At 40.0% G+C, this 16,401-nt stretch overlaps 1 protein-coding gene and 1 long non-coding RNA gene across 2 annotated transcripts in view; one reads left to right on the top strand and one right to left on the bottom strand.

The window, feature by feature from the left end:
• Nucleotides 1-16,401, top strand: part of sybu (syntabulin (syntaxin-interacting)) — a 128,897-nt gene that overhangs the window by 68,922 nt on the left and 43,574 nt on the right. The gene's annotated exons all lie outside the window — the stretch shown is intronic.
• LOC132401783 (uncharacterized) lies at nucleotides 2,745-12,020 on the bottom strand. The gene is made up of 3 exons (XR_009514706.1): nucleotides 11,923-12,020; nucleotides 6,512-6,699; nucleotides 2,745-2,881 (listed from the first exon to the last, which is right to left on the bottom strand). It is a non-coding gene; the product is annotated as an uncharacterized LOC132401783 (long non-coding RNA).

Genomic DNA, 16,401 nt, shown 5'->3' with positions numbered 1-16,401 from the left:
AGTGCAGGGAAATGTATGGTCATTCATTTTGGTGAAAGGAATAAAAACGTGGACTATTTTCTAAATGGGGAACAAATTCAAAAATCAGAGGTGTAAAGGGACTTGAGAGTGCTTGTGTAGGGTACCCTAAAGTTTAATTTGCAGGTTGAGTTGGTGGTAAGGAAGGCAAATAAAATGTTAGCATTCATTTTGAGGGGACTGGAATATAAGAACAAGGACGTAAACCTGAGGGTTTGCCGCGTTGGTCAGACTGCTCTCGAAGCAGGTTTGGGCCCCGTGTCTAAGGAAGAATATGCTGGCATTGGAGAGGGACCAGAGGAGGTTTATGAGATTGATGACAGGAATGATAGGGCTAACGTATGAGGAGTGTGTCATGGCTCTAGGCCTACAGAAAAACTGTACAGGCCGCCCTATACCTAGAATGCTGTAGGAGGGCATTCTAATTGTTGCATCACTGTCCGGCACAGCTGGGCTACTGCACTGGATAGGGATAAGCTGCAGAAAGTTGTAAACTCAGCCAGCTCCATTGTGGACACTAGCTTCCAGAGCATTGAGGACACCTTCAAAAGGCGATGCCTCAAAAAGGTGGTATCCATCATTAAGTCCTCCTTCCCCCCCCCCCCCCCCCCATCACACAGGACATGCCCTCTTCTCACTGCTACCATCAAGGAGGAGATACAGGAGCCTGAAGACATGCATTCAACATTCCAGGAGCAGCTTCTTCCTGTCCACCATCTAATTTATGAATGGACAATGCACCTATGAACACCACCTCAGTATTACTTTTCCTCTCCTTTTGAACTCCTTATTGTAGAAACATAGAAAAACTACAGCACAATTAAGGCCCTTCAGCCCACAATGCTGTGCCGAACATGTACTTACTTTAGAAATTATCTAGGGTTACTCATAACCCTCTATTTTTCTAAGCTCCATGTACCTATCCAGGAGCCTCTTAAAAGACCCACACACCTCTATCATCCACAAGTTTTGATTACTTGTGAATTTTCATCAGAAACTCCTTAGAAGACTCATTATATTTAATATATCCATATATACTTTTTGTAATTTATATGTTCTTTTTATTATTATTATGTATTACAATGTACTGCTCCCACAAAAACAACAAATTTCACGACATATGCCAATGATATTAAAACTGATTCTGATGTCATCGGGCAGAAGATACAGATGGCTGAATGCACATGCCGGCAGGTTCAAAAACAGCTTCTGTCCTGCCTTTATAAGTCGATTCCCACCACCCTCCATAGGATAAGAGGGGCTTTTGACCTCACAATCTACCTTGTTATGTCCTTACACCAACTGTGCACTTTCTCTGTAAGTATAACATTTTATTCTGCATTTTGTTGTTGTTTTACCATGTACCAACTCAAAGCACTGTATGAGTGGCAAGCAAGTTTCTCACTGTATCTGGGTGCATGTGACAATAATAAACCAATTTCTAAATTAATTTATCTATTCCGCCGTTTCAGAGGCACCAGTGAACGGTTGTCACATCAACCAGACTCCCCTGTGTATGAGTGGTTTTGAACAGTAGTGGGATGAAGGAATAATTTTGGATTTGCATGCCATTGCAATAAATGAACAGATGATTGGAGATTACACCAAGTCTGAGCTGCTTTGAGAAGGATAGAAATGTTTTGTGTTCATCGCGGATATGGGAATCCATTCATGGACCCCCGTCTCTCAGGTTGTCAGATACTTCCTACTGAAAGCTAATTGTTAGTGAAGTATGTTTGGTATTTTTGTATGTAAAGATGATTTTCTTTTTAGGTTATTTTGGTTCATCTTTGGGTCAAAGTTCCATCATTTTGCATAGACTTATTTGAATGGGAAATTTAATATAGTCATATTTCAAATATTTGCATGTACAGATCGTGACATCCAAAGTATAATGGATCTGGAATATCAGCCAGCACTCTATTTTTATAGTATGCAAATAAGATCTCTCAGGGGTCTGCTCATCTGTGTTGATTTGTGGTGACAACTTACAAGATAAGAAAATGCGCAATTCATGCATGAAGGGATACGGGTGGAAGGCAGAAGGTTGGAGCTAAGGAGGAAATTGGATCAGCCATGATGAAATGGCGGGTTAGACTCAATGGGCCAAGTGGCCTATATCTTATGGTCATGCTGCTTCAGTGAAGCGTGGAGAAGGTGGCCTTCCTGTCTTAATGCCAAAATTTCTATTTTCTGTAAGTGAAGTGCTCCAGTTGCAATTGTTTGGTCCTATAACATTACAGGTTGGACAGTGCTTGTCAGTTTTATGTAGCAGCTGATAAACCTGGTTCAAGAAGCTCCTCGCTCCAACCTCCACAAGGTGATGTGCCAGCAATTTGCATTCCAGTTCCAAGCTTCAGTTTCAACAAAGTTCATTGAATGGTGTCTTTACTTTACATGTGTAGCAGAAGTGACCAAGAACAGACTTCATACTCCATACCCAAACATGACATTCACATTAGAGGAAAAGCCCTCCCCATCACTGAGCACATCTACAAGGAGCACAGTCACAAGAAAGCAGCATCCATCATCACGAACCCCCACCATTCTCTTCTTGCTGCTGCCATCGGGAGGAAGGTATAGGAGCCTCAGGTCCCACACCACTAGGTTCAGGAACAGTTCTTACCCGTCAGCCTTCAGACTCCAGAACCAGCATGGATAATTTCACTCACCTCAACTCTGAAATGATTCTGTAACCTATGAATTCATTTTTAAGCACTCTGCAAATCGTATTCTCAATATTAATTTTTTATTTTTTTTTGTCTTTGCACAGATTGTCTTCTTTTGCACATTGGTTGTTTATCAGTCTTTGTTTGTTGCCTTTCATAGATTCTATTGTATTTCTTTGTTCCATTGAGAGTGCCTGCAAGAAATATTACAGGGTAATATTTGGTGACATACATTCAGTGGTCACTTTATTTATGCACACTTGTACACCTGCTTGTTCTTTCTTTCTTTTTCAATCTTTTTATTAAATTTCATATAAAAAGAAAAACATAACATAATATTAAATAGGTTATAAATACACTAGGCTTGAAGTTAAATTAGTAATAAGATAACAATATCTTATTAAAATATCAGCAAAAAAAAACATCGTACAATAATCAATCAAACCTATATTGATTATACATGAAAAAGAATAATCACCAAAAGAAAAAAAATACAAAAGTGCAAGAAAAAATGTATATTGAAAAAAAAATAAACCTAAACTAACATGGGCAATAATAACAGTTTATGTGTACATGATAGTGTCAAGAACTCCGGAACTCCATACCAGAACAAGAATAAAAAGAGAAAAGGTCTGGAAGAGGCCAAATTAATTCATATGAAAGTGTCGAATGAACGGTCCCCAAGTTTCTTCAAATTTAATTGATGAATCGAAAATAGTACTTCTGATTTTTTCTAAGCTCAAGCAGGAAATAGTTTGAGAGAACCACTGAAACGTGGTAGGAGGATTTACTTCTTTCCAATTTTGTAATATAGACCTTCTGGCCATTAAGGTTGCAAAGGCGATCATTCGTCTAATTGAAGGGGAAAGTCGACTACCATCCTCATTTGGTATACCAAAAATTGCAGTGATAAAATGTGGTTGTAAATCAATATTCTAAACTGAGGAAATGGTAGCAAATATGTCCTTCCAATAGTTATGTAAGGTGGGACATGACCAAAACATGTGGGTCAATGAAGCCACATCTGAATGACATCTGTCACATTGAGGGTTAATATGGGAATAGAATCGAGCAAGTTTATCTTCAGACATATGAGCTCTATGTACGACCTTAAATTGTATTAAAGCATGTTTAGCACATATAGAAGAAGAATTAACCATTTGTAGAATTTTTTCCCATTTTTCTGTTGATATATTGAAGTTCTTTTTCCCACTCTTGTTTAATTCTGCCTGACATTTCTGGTTGTATCTTCATAATCATATTATAAGTAAGAGCCACTAATCCCTTCTGACAAGGATTCAAGGTAAAAATCATGTCTGAAAAATCTATCGAAATTGAATTGGGAAAGGATGGTAGAACTTTATATAAAAAAATTCTGATTTGTAAATATCTAAAAAAATAAGATTTAGGTAACTTAAATTTGTTGGAAAGTTGGTCAAAAGACATCAAACTACCTTCAGAAAAAAGATCACGAAAACATTTTATACCTTTCCTTTTCCATATGCTAAAGGCTTGATCTGTTAAAGAAGGTTTAAAAAAGAAGTTAAGTAAGATAGGGCTATCAAGAACAAAGTTTTTCAGAGAAAAAAACTTACGAAATTGAAACCAAATTCGTAATGTGTGTTTGACAATAGGGTTGGATATCTGTTTATTGAGTTTGACTAAATCAGCAGGAAGAGAAGAACCAAGAACGGAGAATAAAGAATATCCTTGTGCATCATTACATTCTAAATTTACCCACTGTGGGCACAATGGTGAATCCAAATCTAGTTTCCAATATATTAAGTTTCGAATATTATTCGCCCAATAGTAAAATCTGAGGTTTGGTAAAGCTAAACCACCATCTTTTTTAGATTTCTGTAACTGTTTTTTACTTAACCTGGGGTTTTTATTTTGCCACATAAATGAGGAAATTTTTGAATCAATGTTATCAAAAAAAGATTTAGGAATAAAAATTGGTAAAGCTTGAAATAAATATAAACATTTCGGTAAAATCATCATTTTAATAGCATTAATCCGACCAACCAATGATAAGGATAAGGGAGACACACCTGCTTGTTAATGCAAGTGTCTAATCAGCCAATCATGTGGCAGCAACTCAGTGCATAAAAGCATGCAGAGGTTCAGTTGTTGTTTAGACCTAATAGGGAAGAAATGTAATCTACGTGACTTTGACTGTGGAATGATCATTGGTGCTGGATGGGGTGCTTTGAGTATCTCAGAAACTGCTGATCTCCTGGATATTCACGCTCAACACTCATCAGAGTTTACAGAGAATGGTGCGAAAAACAAAAACATTAGTGAGCGGCAGCTTTGTGGGTGAAAACGCTTTGTTAATGAGAGAGGTCAGAGGAGAATAACCAGACTGGTTCAAGCTGACAGGAAGGCAACAGTAACTCAAATAACCATGTGTTACAATGGACCAAACCTTGAAGTGGATGGGCTACAGTGCCATAGACATCTGCACACTAGTTTATTAGGTACAGGAGGTATCTGACACTCTGTTACTATCTGTATCTTTCTGCACATTAACTCTGGAACCGTAATTGAATGGAACATTAAACTCATTTAGACATAGGAAAGAGTAGAAGTGAAGTTCTCATGATGCTATGACGGTGTAGATAAAGTGAACAGCTAGAGACATTTCTCCAGAGGTGGAAATGGCTAATATGATGGCGGGGCTTAACTTTATGGTGTTTTGAGTAAAGTATCGGGGGGGGGGAATGTGAGAAACAAGTTTTGATATAGATTGTGAGTGCATTGTGACAAGCTGCTAGGGAAAAGGGTAGAGTCAGATACAATGGGAGTATTTAGGAGATTCTTAGGCACATGGATGAAAGAAAATGGTGGGCTATATAGGAGGGAAGGGTTAGATGGTTCTTTGAGTAAGTTAAGGAGTTGGCACAACACCATAGGTCAAAGTGCCTGTAATGTGCTGTACTGTTCTATGTCTTATTCATCGCTATAAAGCACGGCAAGATAATTATATAAGTAAATTGCACTTTGTATCGCACATCATGCTCAGGATGTATTCCCATGGATGAGTTTTAATGGAATAAATACTAACAGGAGCCATTACTCACTATATAGCAAGAAGCATCAGCCGTGCACTGACTGTGCTGAGAACCCTGTCTGCTGCAAGTTCAACAATGAATCATCCTTGCATCAATGCGAGGAGGCTGCCTGTGGGGTGTCGGCGTAGGACAGGCTCGGGTGAATTTTGCATTGGCTCAGCACTGACATGAGTTGGAAGTTGATGCCTTCTGTCTCTGCCTGGCCGCACTTTACCTCTGTGGTAACAAGTCTCATGGCATTCCCAATCATTGAGTTTGTGCAGCCAAATTCCTCGGTGTTATAGTTTCAGGGGATCTGTTCTGGACCCCATGCGTAAGTGCAATTATGAAGAAAGCATGGTAGTGTCTCTACTTAGTCAGATGTTTATGAAGATTTGGCATGACATGTTAAACTTGGACAAACTTGTAGAGATGTGTAGTGGAGAGTACATGGACTAGCTGCATCTCAATCTGGTATGGAAACACCAATGCCTTTGAACAGGAAATCCTACAAAAAGTAGTGGATACAGCCCAGTCCATCATTGGTGAAACCCTCTCCACCATTGAGCATATCTGCGCGGAGTACAATCGCAGAAAAGCAGCATCCATCGTCAAAAGCCCCACTATCCATGCCATGCTGTCTTCTCGCTGCAGCCACCAAGAAGATATAGGGGCCTCAGGACCCACCCCACCAGGTTCAGGAACTGTTATTACCCCTCAACCATCAGTCTCTTAAAACAAGTGGGGACAACTCGACTTAACTTCACTCACCCTATCATTGAGCTGTTCCCACTTTCAAGGACTCCTCCATCTCATTTTCTTGATATTTATTGCTTATTGTTATTATTATTCTTTTGTATTTGCACAGTTTGTTGTCTTTTGCACATTGTTTGTGTGTCCATCCTGTTGATGCAGTCTCCCATTGACTCCATTATGGTTATTGGATTTACTGAGTATGCCTGCAAGCAAATGAATATCAGGGTCACGTACATGTACTTTGATAATAAATTTACTTTGAAGTAGGTTTGACAGAATTTTCATTTCCATTTTGCAATTATTTCAGCATTTTTGAAGGTCTGATGAGTTTATTTGTGAATTTATATTTTATAAGTAGAAATGTTTTATGGACAATATTTTCAATAGATACAGGTAAAATTCAGAATCTGGTTTAATTATCACTGATTTACACTGAAATTTGTTGTTTTGTGACAGCAATACCTTGAAATACATTAAAATTACTATAATTTACAATAAAAGAATACTAAAAAGTTAATAATCAAAAGGGAGAGTGAAATAGTAAGGTGGTATTCGTGGGTTCATGGAACATTTCGAGACACAATGGCGGAGGGGAAGAGGGTGTCCTAAATCATTGAATGTGCATCCTTGGGCTTCTATACCTCCTCCCTGATGATGGTGGTAATGAGAAGAGGGCATGTCCTGGATAGTGAGGGAGCTTCAAGATGAATGCTACCTTCTTGAGGCATTGCATGTTGAAGATGGCCTCCCAAGACGGGCCGAAGGATTTCAGCCCAAAACGTCTACTGTACTCTTTTCCTATAGATGCTGCCTTGCTGGCTGAGTTCCTCCTGCATTTTGTGTGTGTTGCTCAGATTTCCAGCATCTGCAGATCTTGTTTGTTCCTAAGACTGGTGTGGAATGAAGTGATTGCGCAGCATACTGTTCTAGTTATGGCCGCCTCTATTTGAAGACAGGCCCATAAAGTTTTATCTCGCTGTATAAATTATTATTCCTTGTTTTATGCTATTAAAACCATATGGATTTAACTTCCTCCATGTGGTGAGTACAAGTTGGTGGGATTGTAGTCAAAATGGAGTGTGGACATGAACATAGAAAAGTACAGCACAGAAACAGACCCTTCAGACCAGCTGGTCTGTGCCGAACCATTAATTTGCCTAGTTTCATGAATCTGCACCCAGATCATATACCTTTATACCCCTCCCATCCATGTACTTATCCAAATTTATCTTAAATTTTGAAATCAACTCAGCATTCACCTTTTGCACTGGCAGCTCAATCCAAACTTTCCCCACCCTTGGAATGAAGTAGATCCCCCTCATGTTCCACTTAAACCTTTCACCTTTCATCCTTAATCCAGGTGTAGTATTACCCAATCTCTGTGGAAAAAGCCTGCTTGCATTTACCCTTTGTAATTATTTTGTAAATGTCCACCAAATCTCCCCTCAATCTTCTCTGTTCTAGGAGATAAAGACCCAACCTATTCAATCTTTCTCTATATCTCAGGTCCTCAAGCGTCAGCAACATCCTTGTAAATTTTCTCAGCACTCTTTCAAACTTACTTACTTCTTTCTTGTAGGCAGGTGACCAAAACTGCACACAATACTCCAAATTAGGCCTTTCTAACATTTTGTACAATTTCAACATTACATCCCAACTCATGCACTCAGAACATTGATTTATGAAGGCCAATGTGCTAAGAGCTTTCTTTACAACCCTAGCAACCTGTGACAGTACTTTCCAGGAATTATGGATCTGTATTTCCAGATCCCTCTGTTCTACCACACTCCTCACTACCCTACTGCGAAAGATCTACCCTGATTTGTCCTCCCAAAGTGCAACACCTCACTCTTATCTGTACTAAATTCTATCTGCCATTTTTCCAGCTGGTCCAGATCCTGCCATAAGCTTTGTTAGCCTTCGCTGTCCACTACACCCCCAATCTTCAGTGTCAAATGCAGATTTGCTGACCCCGTTTATTACATTATCATCCAGAGAACAACAGACCCAGCACCGATCTTTGCAGCACACCACTAGTCACAGTCCTCCAGTCAGAGAGGCAACCATCTACTACCACTCTGTAGCTTCTCCCTCGAAGCCAATATCTAATCGAATTTACTTCCTCATCATGAATGCGAAGCGACTGAACCTTCTTAACCAACCTCCCATGCTGTCACAGTCTATGTAGACAACATCCACTGCCTTACCTTCATCAACTTTCCTGGTAACTTTCTTGAAAAATTCAATAAGCTTGGTTAGACACGACATACCACACACTGACTATACCTAATCAGTCCTAATCGAAATACTCATACAGTATATCCAGTCCCTTAAAACACCTTCCCATTACTGATGTCAGGCTCATCAGTCTATAATGTCCTGGCCTATTGTTAGAGCCTTTTATAAACAATGGAACAACATAGGATATCCTCCAGCACCTCACCCATGGCTAAGGATATGTTAAATGTCTGTGCTAGTGCCCTTGCAATTTTTGCACTGGCCTTTCACAGAGTCCAAGGGAACACTTTGCCAGTCCCTGGGAATTTATCCACCCTAATTTCCCTCAAGAAAGCAAACACCTCCTCTTTTTAATCTGTATAGTGTCCACAACCTCACTGCTGTTTTGTTTCACTTCTGTAGACTCTGTGTCTGTCTCCTGGATAAGATTACCACTCTGATCTTCCAGTGGATCAATTGTGCCCCTTGCTATACTTTTGCTCTTAACATATCCTCAGAATCCCTTAGGATTCTCTTTCACCATGTCTGCTAGGGCAACTTCATGCCTTCTTTTAGCCCTCCTGACTTCCTTCTTCAGTGTCCTCGTGCATTTCTTACAGTCCTCAAGTACTTTATTTGTTCCTTCATATATGCCCTACGTACCTCCTCCTTTTCCTTAATCAGGGCCTCAGTATCTCTCAAAAACCAAGGTTCCCTAAACCTGTTGGCATTTCCTTTTATCCTGACTGGAACATACCAACTGTATGCTCAAAATTTCAGTTTGGAAGGCCTCTCACTTACCCAGTACACTTTTTGCTAGAAAACAACCCGTCCTTTCTCATTTCAATTTAATTGACTGCATTTTACATTAAAGAAAGGTCTCCAACCTCAGACTGACCAGAGTCCTCTTTAAACAGGTTCCTCTGGCACCATCAGCATTCACTCATTCACTCTGTCCGTTTACCCTAAAGCCTCTGAGGATATAGTTGAGCTTTGCTGTCAAGTCGAACAGCAGCTGGAGGCAAGAGCCTGACTGTTAAACCTTGGGTCTCTCTTGTCAAGATTATTTTCATTTTCCCAACCACTATTCCACAGCCTGAGCAATTAACTTGTGCTGCCGGCATTCTCTTGGGATCCTGACAGCAATTCAGTTTGCACAATTTTGCATCCAGGTGCGTATGTTTCCTCAGGAGTGCATGAGATTAACGTTGCCTTTTGAAGGGATCAGAGCTTTCATACCAGACACAGGAATCCGCCATCATTGTTAAATATTAATATTTTACAGAGTCAGTTTATATGTGAATATTAATGTAACTAATGATGCGCTGTACCAAAGATCAAGGATCAATTTTATTTACCATATACATTTACATGTATTAAAAATTTGCCGTGGTGCATTGGAGTGACATGCAACAAAAACAGCAATATTCAAAAAATTATAAGAATAAAGAATTATATAAAAATAAACTTGAGATTAAAGTACAGTTATGGATAAAATGTGCATAAATACCAGCATGTATTTACAATGTAAACAGCATTATAAAACTTGGTTTCAAGTGTTTACAGTGCAGTGACTCAAGTAATAGAAGGGCATCCTTTTAGAACAGAGATGAGGAGGGATTTCTTTTGCCAGAGAGTGGTGAAACTGGAATTCATTGCATAGGCGGCTGTGGAGGCCAAGACAGTATGACTTGGGTGATGGAATTGATGGCTTTGTTGCAAAGTTTAAATACAATATGAAGATAGATAGAGGTGCAGGTAGTTTTGAGGAGGTAGAGAGGCTACAGAAGGACTTAGATTAGAAGAACGGGCAAAGAGATGGCAGGTGGAAACCAGTGTCGGGAAGTGTATGGTCATGCACTTCAGTAGAAGAGATGAAAGTGTTGACTATTTTCTAAGTGGAGAGAAAATACAAAAAAACTGAGGTGCAGAGGGACGTGGGGGCCCTTGCGCAGGATTCCCTAAAGGTTAATTTGCAGGTTGTGTCTGTGGTGAGGAAGGCAAATGTGATGTTAGCATTCATTTCAAAGGACAAGAATATGAAAAGCAAGGAGGTAATGTTGAAACTTTATAAAGCACTGGTGAAGCCTCACTTGGAGCATTGTGAGCTGTTTTGGGTTCCTTATCTTAGAAACGATGTGCTGAAGCTGGAGGGGTTCAAAGGAATTCCATGAAAATAATTCCAGGTTTGAATGGTCTGTCATATGAAGAGAGTCTGATGGCTCTGGGCCTGAGTTCACTGGAATTCAGAAGAACGAGGGGTGACCTCATTGAAACCTGTCGAATGGTGAAAAGCCTTGATAGAGTGGATCTGGAGAGGATGTCTCCTGTTGGGAGGAGAGACCAGAGGGCACAGCCTCAGAATAGAAGGGCATCATTTTAGAACAGAGATGAGGAGGGATTTCTTTCGCCAGAGAGTGGTGAAACTGGAATTCATTGCATAGGCAGCTGTGGAGACCAAGACAGTATGTATATTTAAGGCAGATGTTGATAGATTCTTGATTGGTTAGGGCATGAAGGGATACGAGGGGAAGGCAGGAGATGGGGAGGAGGGGGAGAAATGGATCAGCCACAATTAAAAGGCAAAGCAGACTTGATGGGCCAAATGGTCTACTTCTGCTCCTATGTGTTATGGTCTTAGATTTAGTATAACAGATATTAAAAAGCTTATCAGTCTTTAAAGGGTTCGTCAATTGTATAGTTGAACATATTTACACAAAAGGTTTAAATCAAGCAAATTGCTGAGGCCAATATGTATCTTGATTCAATTGAATGACATTAATGAAAAGTGATCGCGTGAAGGGGTTGGGAACAAAGGCAAAAACTCACAGTCCTGAAAATTCTCCTGTTCACCTAGTTATAATTTCCATCACCGTGGGCTGAAGAAAGTAGATTGTTTTTGTAGGGTTGAACTTCTGTGGTTTTAGGAAAAGTTGTTATGTTCAGTTGCAGAACATAACACACCCATCGTAATCCCTATTGGAAGATTTGCATGTGTGGAGTAATCCATGCCAATCCATCAAATAATTCAAATTGTGGAAAATAAATCTATATATTTTTATCTTCGGTATGCTATATTTCTGGGCTGGCTGTCCACTTATAATAATTTAGTGAATTACAAAAGAAAAAGAACTCAAAAATCTCAACAATATCAGTAATGTAATGGGAGTAATGATTATGAAAATTAAAAGTGAACAAATGGAATCTACCTCATCAATCTTGGCTTGCATAGGACTACAGTGATCTGTTGCCATGCAGGAACAGTGCTGTTTATCAGCTGCATTCCCTCAAGAGCTGGCCTTTTTCCGATAGGCTCGTTTTTATCCCTTCATTCTCCGTTGTCATGGCAAATCATATGGTTAAAATATTGACGAGGCTTTCTCTGGATAGTGGCAAAGAATTGTGAATTGGTTGGAAAGAAAATAGCAGGGTAGACCTTGCCCAGTTATGATAGTCATAGAAAATAATAAATGGTGAAATAAATAAGTCAAAACTTATTCTCCAGAGTTAGTTTTGATTGGATTTGAATTTAGTCCAGTAAAAGATTACCCATTTGGGTTTAATCATTATTCGGCTTGTTTATTTCTTGCTGAAATGACCACTGAAAAATGCTGGGTTTAAAAGCACAAGGGGAGAAACAAAGGACAGTATTTTAATCCATCAACAGTAAAGAAATTGTTCTTGTCACTGTCCTCAACAAGTCCAAAAACGCTTCAGTGAGCTGTGGACTGCAGATTTCTCCTCGTTTGACAAGTGCTGCTGTTTAACATCTTGTGCAGAGGATCTGTGGCGTCTGGTAACAGTGACATCACCAATCAGGCAGAGCAGCCAATCACCTTTCACAGGCGGCAGGCCAGAAACTAAAGTATATACCTATTATATTTAACTACCAGTTTAAATACTTTACAGCAAAATAAAGGAAGTACTTGCTCAAGAGGTTAAGGAAGAAACTGACAAACTATAATCTTTTAAGAAGATTGAAATATTATTTTAATCTGTTCAGAAGCTCCTGACTTTCCTGTAATTTAGAAACGTAGAAAACCTACAGCACAATACCGGCCCTTAGGCCCACAAAGCTGTGCCGAACATGTCCTTACCTTAGAAATTACCTAGAGTTACCCATAGCCCTCTATTTTTCTGAGCTCCATGTCCCTGTCCAGTAGTCTCTTACAAGACCCTATCATATCCACCTCCTGCACCACCATCACTGGCAGCCCGTCCCACGCTCTCACCACTCTCTGAGTAAATTCTTATCCCTGACATCTCCTCTGTACCTACTTCCAAGCGCCTTGAACCTGTGCCCTCTTGTGCTAGCCATTTCAGCCCTGGCACAAGAGGGCATAGTTTTAAGCTGCGTATAGTCTTTATATTGCATTGAAAATGTTTGCAGTTGTGCATCCTGCAGAGAAGCAGCACTCCGTTGTTACCCTTTCTTTGAAAGTTAGGGGAGATTGATAATCACTTGAAGTAGACTTTCATGGTCATGTCACAATACTAATAAAATGCCATGCTTTTATGAAGTAATGCTTTGAGTTTCCATAACTTTGCTCATTTCCCAACTTGATAGTTTGCTTGATTCCTTATGGCTCGTGACACTTTATCCTTCATAAGCTAGCTAAAGTTAAGTTCAGAGTTTAAGAATTAAGAATCTTCTTAAGAGTCATAGTATTATTGAGAAACACCATGGAAACAGTCCGTTTGGCCACACCAATCATCAACCATCTATTCGCATATTAATTCCACATTCTCAAATCCTCACAGCTTCTACCACACACACTAGGGTCAATTTAGTTTGGCCAATTACCACTTCACACTTGTTTGGGATGTAGGAAGAAGCTAGAAAACACACATGGTCACGGAAAACCAAACGAATACCACATACAGCACCCTAGCTCAGGATTGAACCCAGATTACTGACACTGAAAGGTAGTAGTTCTACGTGCTCTGTGAGCCAAGTGACCTGTCTGTGGAGATGTCATTTCACTCAAAGCTGATGTGATAAACATGTCAAGCATGAGAAAATCTGCAGATGCTGGAAATCCAAAGCAACTCCCACAAAATGCTGGAGGAACTCAGCAGGCCAGGTAGTGTCTACAGAAAAGAGTAAACAGTCGATGTTTCAGGCTGAGAACCCTCACCAGGATGAAACGTGGACTATTAACTCTTTTCAATTGATGCTGGCTGGCCTGCTGAGTTCCTCCAGCATTTGGTTTGGTAAATATGTGCTCCCTTTAGCTTAAATTCCCAATATTACAAATGACTAAATTGGAGAAATTCATCTTTCTTTTTCATAAAGAGTCACCTGCGCAGCCCTCCCCATTTTAGTATTCTGAAGCATGTTGCGTGTTTTTCAATGCAGCTGCTGCCTGCGGACATTGTAACTGCCAACATCAATGGGAACCTTCAAACAGAACCTTCAAAGTGGTAGCTACAGTATCTGTAACAAAAAACGAGGTGCCACGAAGATGTGCTGCAAATATTGATGGAGACACACTTTATGCACCACTTCCCTGTTCTATATTTCTTATTGTAACTTAAAGTGTTTTTTAAATGTGTTCCACTGTACTGCTGCCACAAAACAACATTTCATGACATAACTTCAGTGATAATAAACCTGGTTATGATTCTGCTTATAGTGATCACAAGTCTATGTTACGTGATTATGAACATTTGCCATAATGAGGTAATAAATTTCATTCAATGTATGTATGTCACCATATAGAACCCTGAGATTAATTTTCCTGTGGGCATACTCAACAAATCTATAGAATAGTAACTAATACAGGATAAATTTTTTTAGCCAGAGGGTGGTAAATCTATGGAATTTGTTGCCACGGGCGGCAGTGGAGGCCAAGTCTGAGTAGTCAGGGCATCAAAGGTTATGGTGAGGAGGCGGGGGAATGGGTCTAAAGGGGAGATTGGATCAGCTCATGATGAAATGGCAGAGCAGACTCGATGGGCCGAATGGCCAACTTCTGCTCCTTTGTCTTTTGGTCTTACCAATGAAAGGTCAACCAGAGTGCCAAAAACAACAAGCTCTGCAAATGCAAGTATAAATAAATAGCAATAATTAACAAGACCATGAGATAAAGAATCCTTAAAGTGAGACCATTGTTTGTGGGAACATTGCATTACTATAGGGTAGTAACTATAACAGGATCAGTGAAAGATCAACCAGATTGCAGAAAACAACAAACTGTGCAAATGCAAGTATAAATAACAAGACCATGAGATAAAGAATCCTTAAAGTGAGATAAAAACAACAACACACATAAAATGCTGGTGGAACACAGCAGGCCAGGCAGCATCTATAGGGAGAAGTGCTATTGATGTTTCGGGGCGAAAGTGAGATTATTGTTTGTGGGAGCATCTCGATGATGGGGCAAGTGAGTGTAGTTATCCTCCTTTCTTCAAGAGCCTGACGGTTGAGGGGTAGTAACTGTTCCTGAACCAGGGTGGTATGAGTCCTAAGGCTCTTGTAGCTTCTGCCTAATGGCAGCAGCACAGAAAGTGTGTGACCTGGGTGGTGAGGATCATACTGTTTCTATGACAGTTTCATACAGATGCACTCAATGGTTTAGGAGGGTTTTACCTGTAATTAACTGGGCCGAACCGGCTACCTTTTGTCAGATTTTCCGTTCGAAGTCATTGGTATGTCCTTACCAGCTGGTGATGCAGCCTGTCAATACACTCTCAGCTACACATCTGTAGAAGTTTGTCGGAGTTTTTGATGACGTGCGGAATCTCTGCAGACTTCTCAGGAAGTAGAGGCATTGCCGTGCTTTCGTCACGATTGCATTTACATGCTGAGTCCAGGTCAGATCCTCTGAAGTGGTAACACTGAGGAGTTTAAAGTTGCTAACCTTCTCCACCACTGAACCTCCAGTGAGGACTGGCTCATGGACCTCTGGTTTCCCTCTCCTGAAGATGTGCATCAAGTTTTTTTTTTGACATTTGATGCATAAAACTGAGTGCAAACAGGTCCAATTTCTAGGCTGAAGCATCTGCCTGTGTGGTTCTGAGCTACAGCTTCATACGTTCTCAGTGATGAGACGTGGGGCGGACTGTAACAAATGCATGTGCACGTGAAATGCAGCATTTAGGTGTGAAAGCAAACTACAGAGGGATGAGAAGGATGAAACTAGTAAGATGTGTATGTGAGGAAATGAAAAATTATCTTCTTTGGTAAAAGGAGATAAGTAAATGTTAATATTCGGAGAAATTTGGTCCTTGTGAAGAGATCGCCTACAGTTACAATTCTGGTCCAGCGTGCAGTCAGGAAAGCAAACATCATATTGACTGTTTATGCCATGGGGATTGAAATGGAAGAATGTGGAAGTTTTCATACAATTACAAGGGCTTTGTGCCCACAGGCTGCTTTGAGTTCCTTCCATCATGATAGATATATTTTCTTTACGGTGGGTAGATAAATGTTCAAAGATTGAATTCTGAGAGAAGAGGTTACTTTATGAGGAGAAACTGAGTGGATCAATGTTTTCTGGAGCTCTGTTACCTATCACCTATTGTGAAGTGTTTCAGTTTGATGGGCACCCAGGGTGTAACCAAAAGTAATCTTCTTACCCAGCGCAGAATCATGTTTTATAACTGTGCAGCTGAAGTCTTTGACAAACCTGGCTTTGATCTCTAGCAGGGTGATCACCCTCTAATTTTAGTGAATACAAAGAAGG

Source organism: Hypanus sabinus, chromosome 1 (assembly GCF_030144855.1).
Source record: "Hypanus sabinus isolate sHypSab1 chromosome 1, sHypSab1.hap1, whole genome shotgun sequence".
Classification (NCBI taxonomy): Eukaryota; Metazoa; Chordata; class Chondrichthyes; order Myliobatiformes; family Dasyatidae; genus Hypanus; species Hypanus sabinus.
The sequence above is the reverse complement of the archived record's forward strand: the minus strand, read 5'-3'. Positions and strand labels throughout refer to the sequence as shown.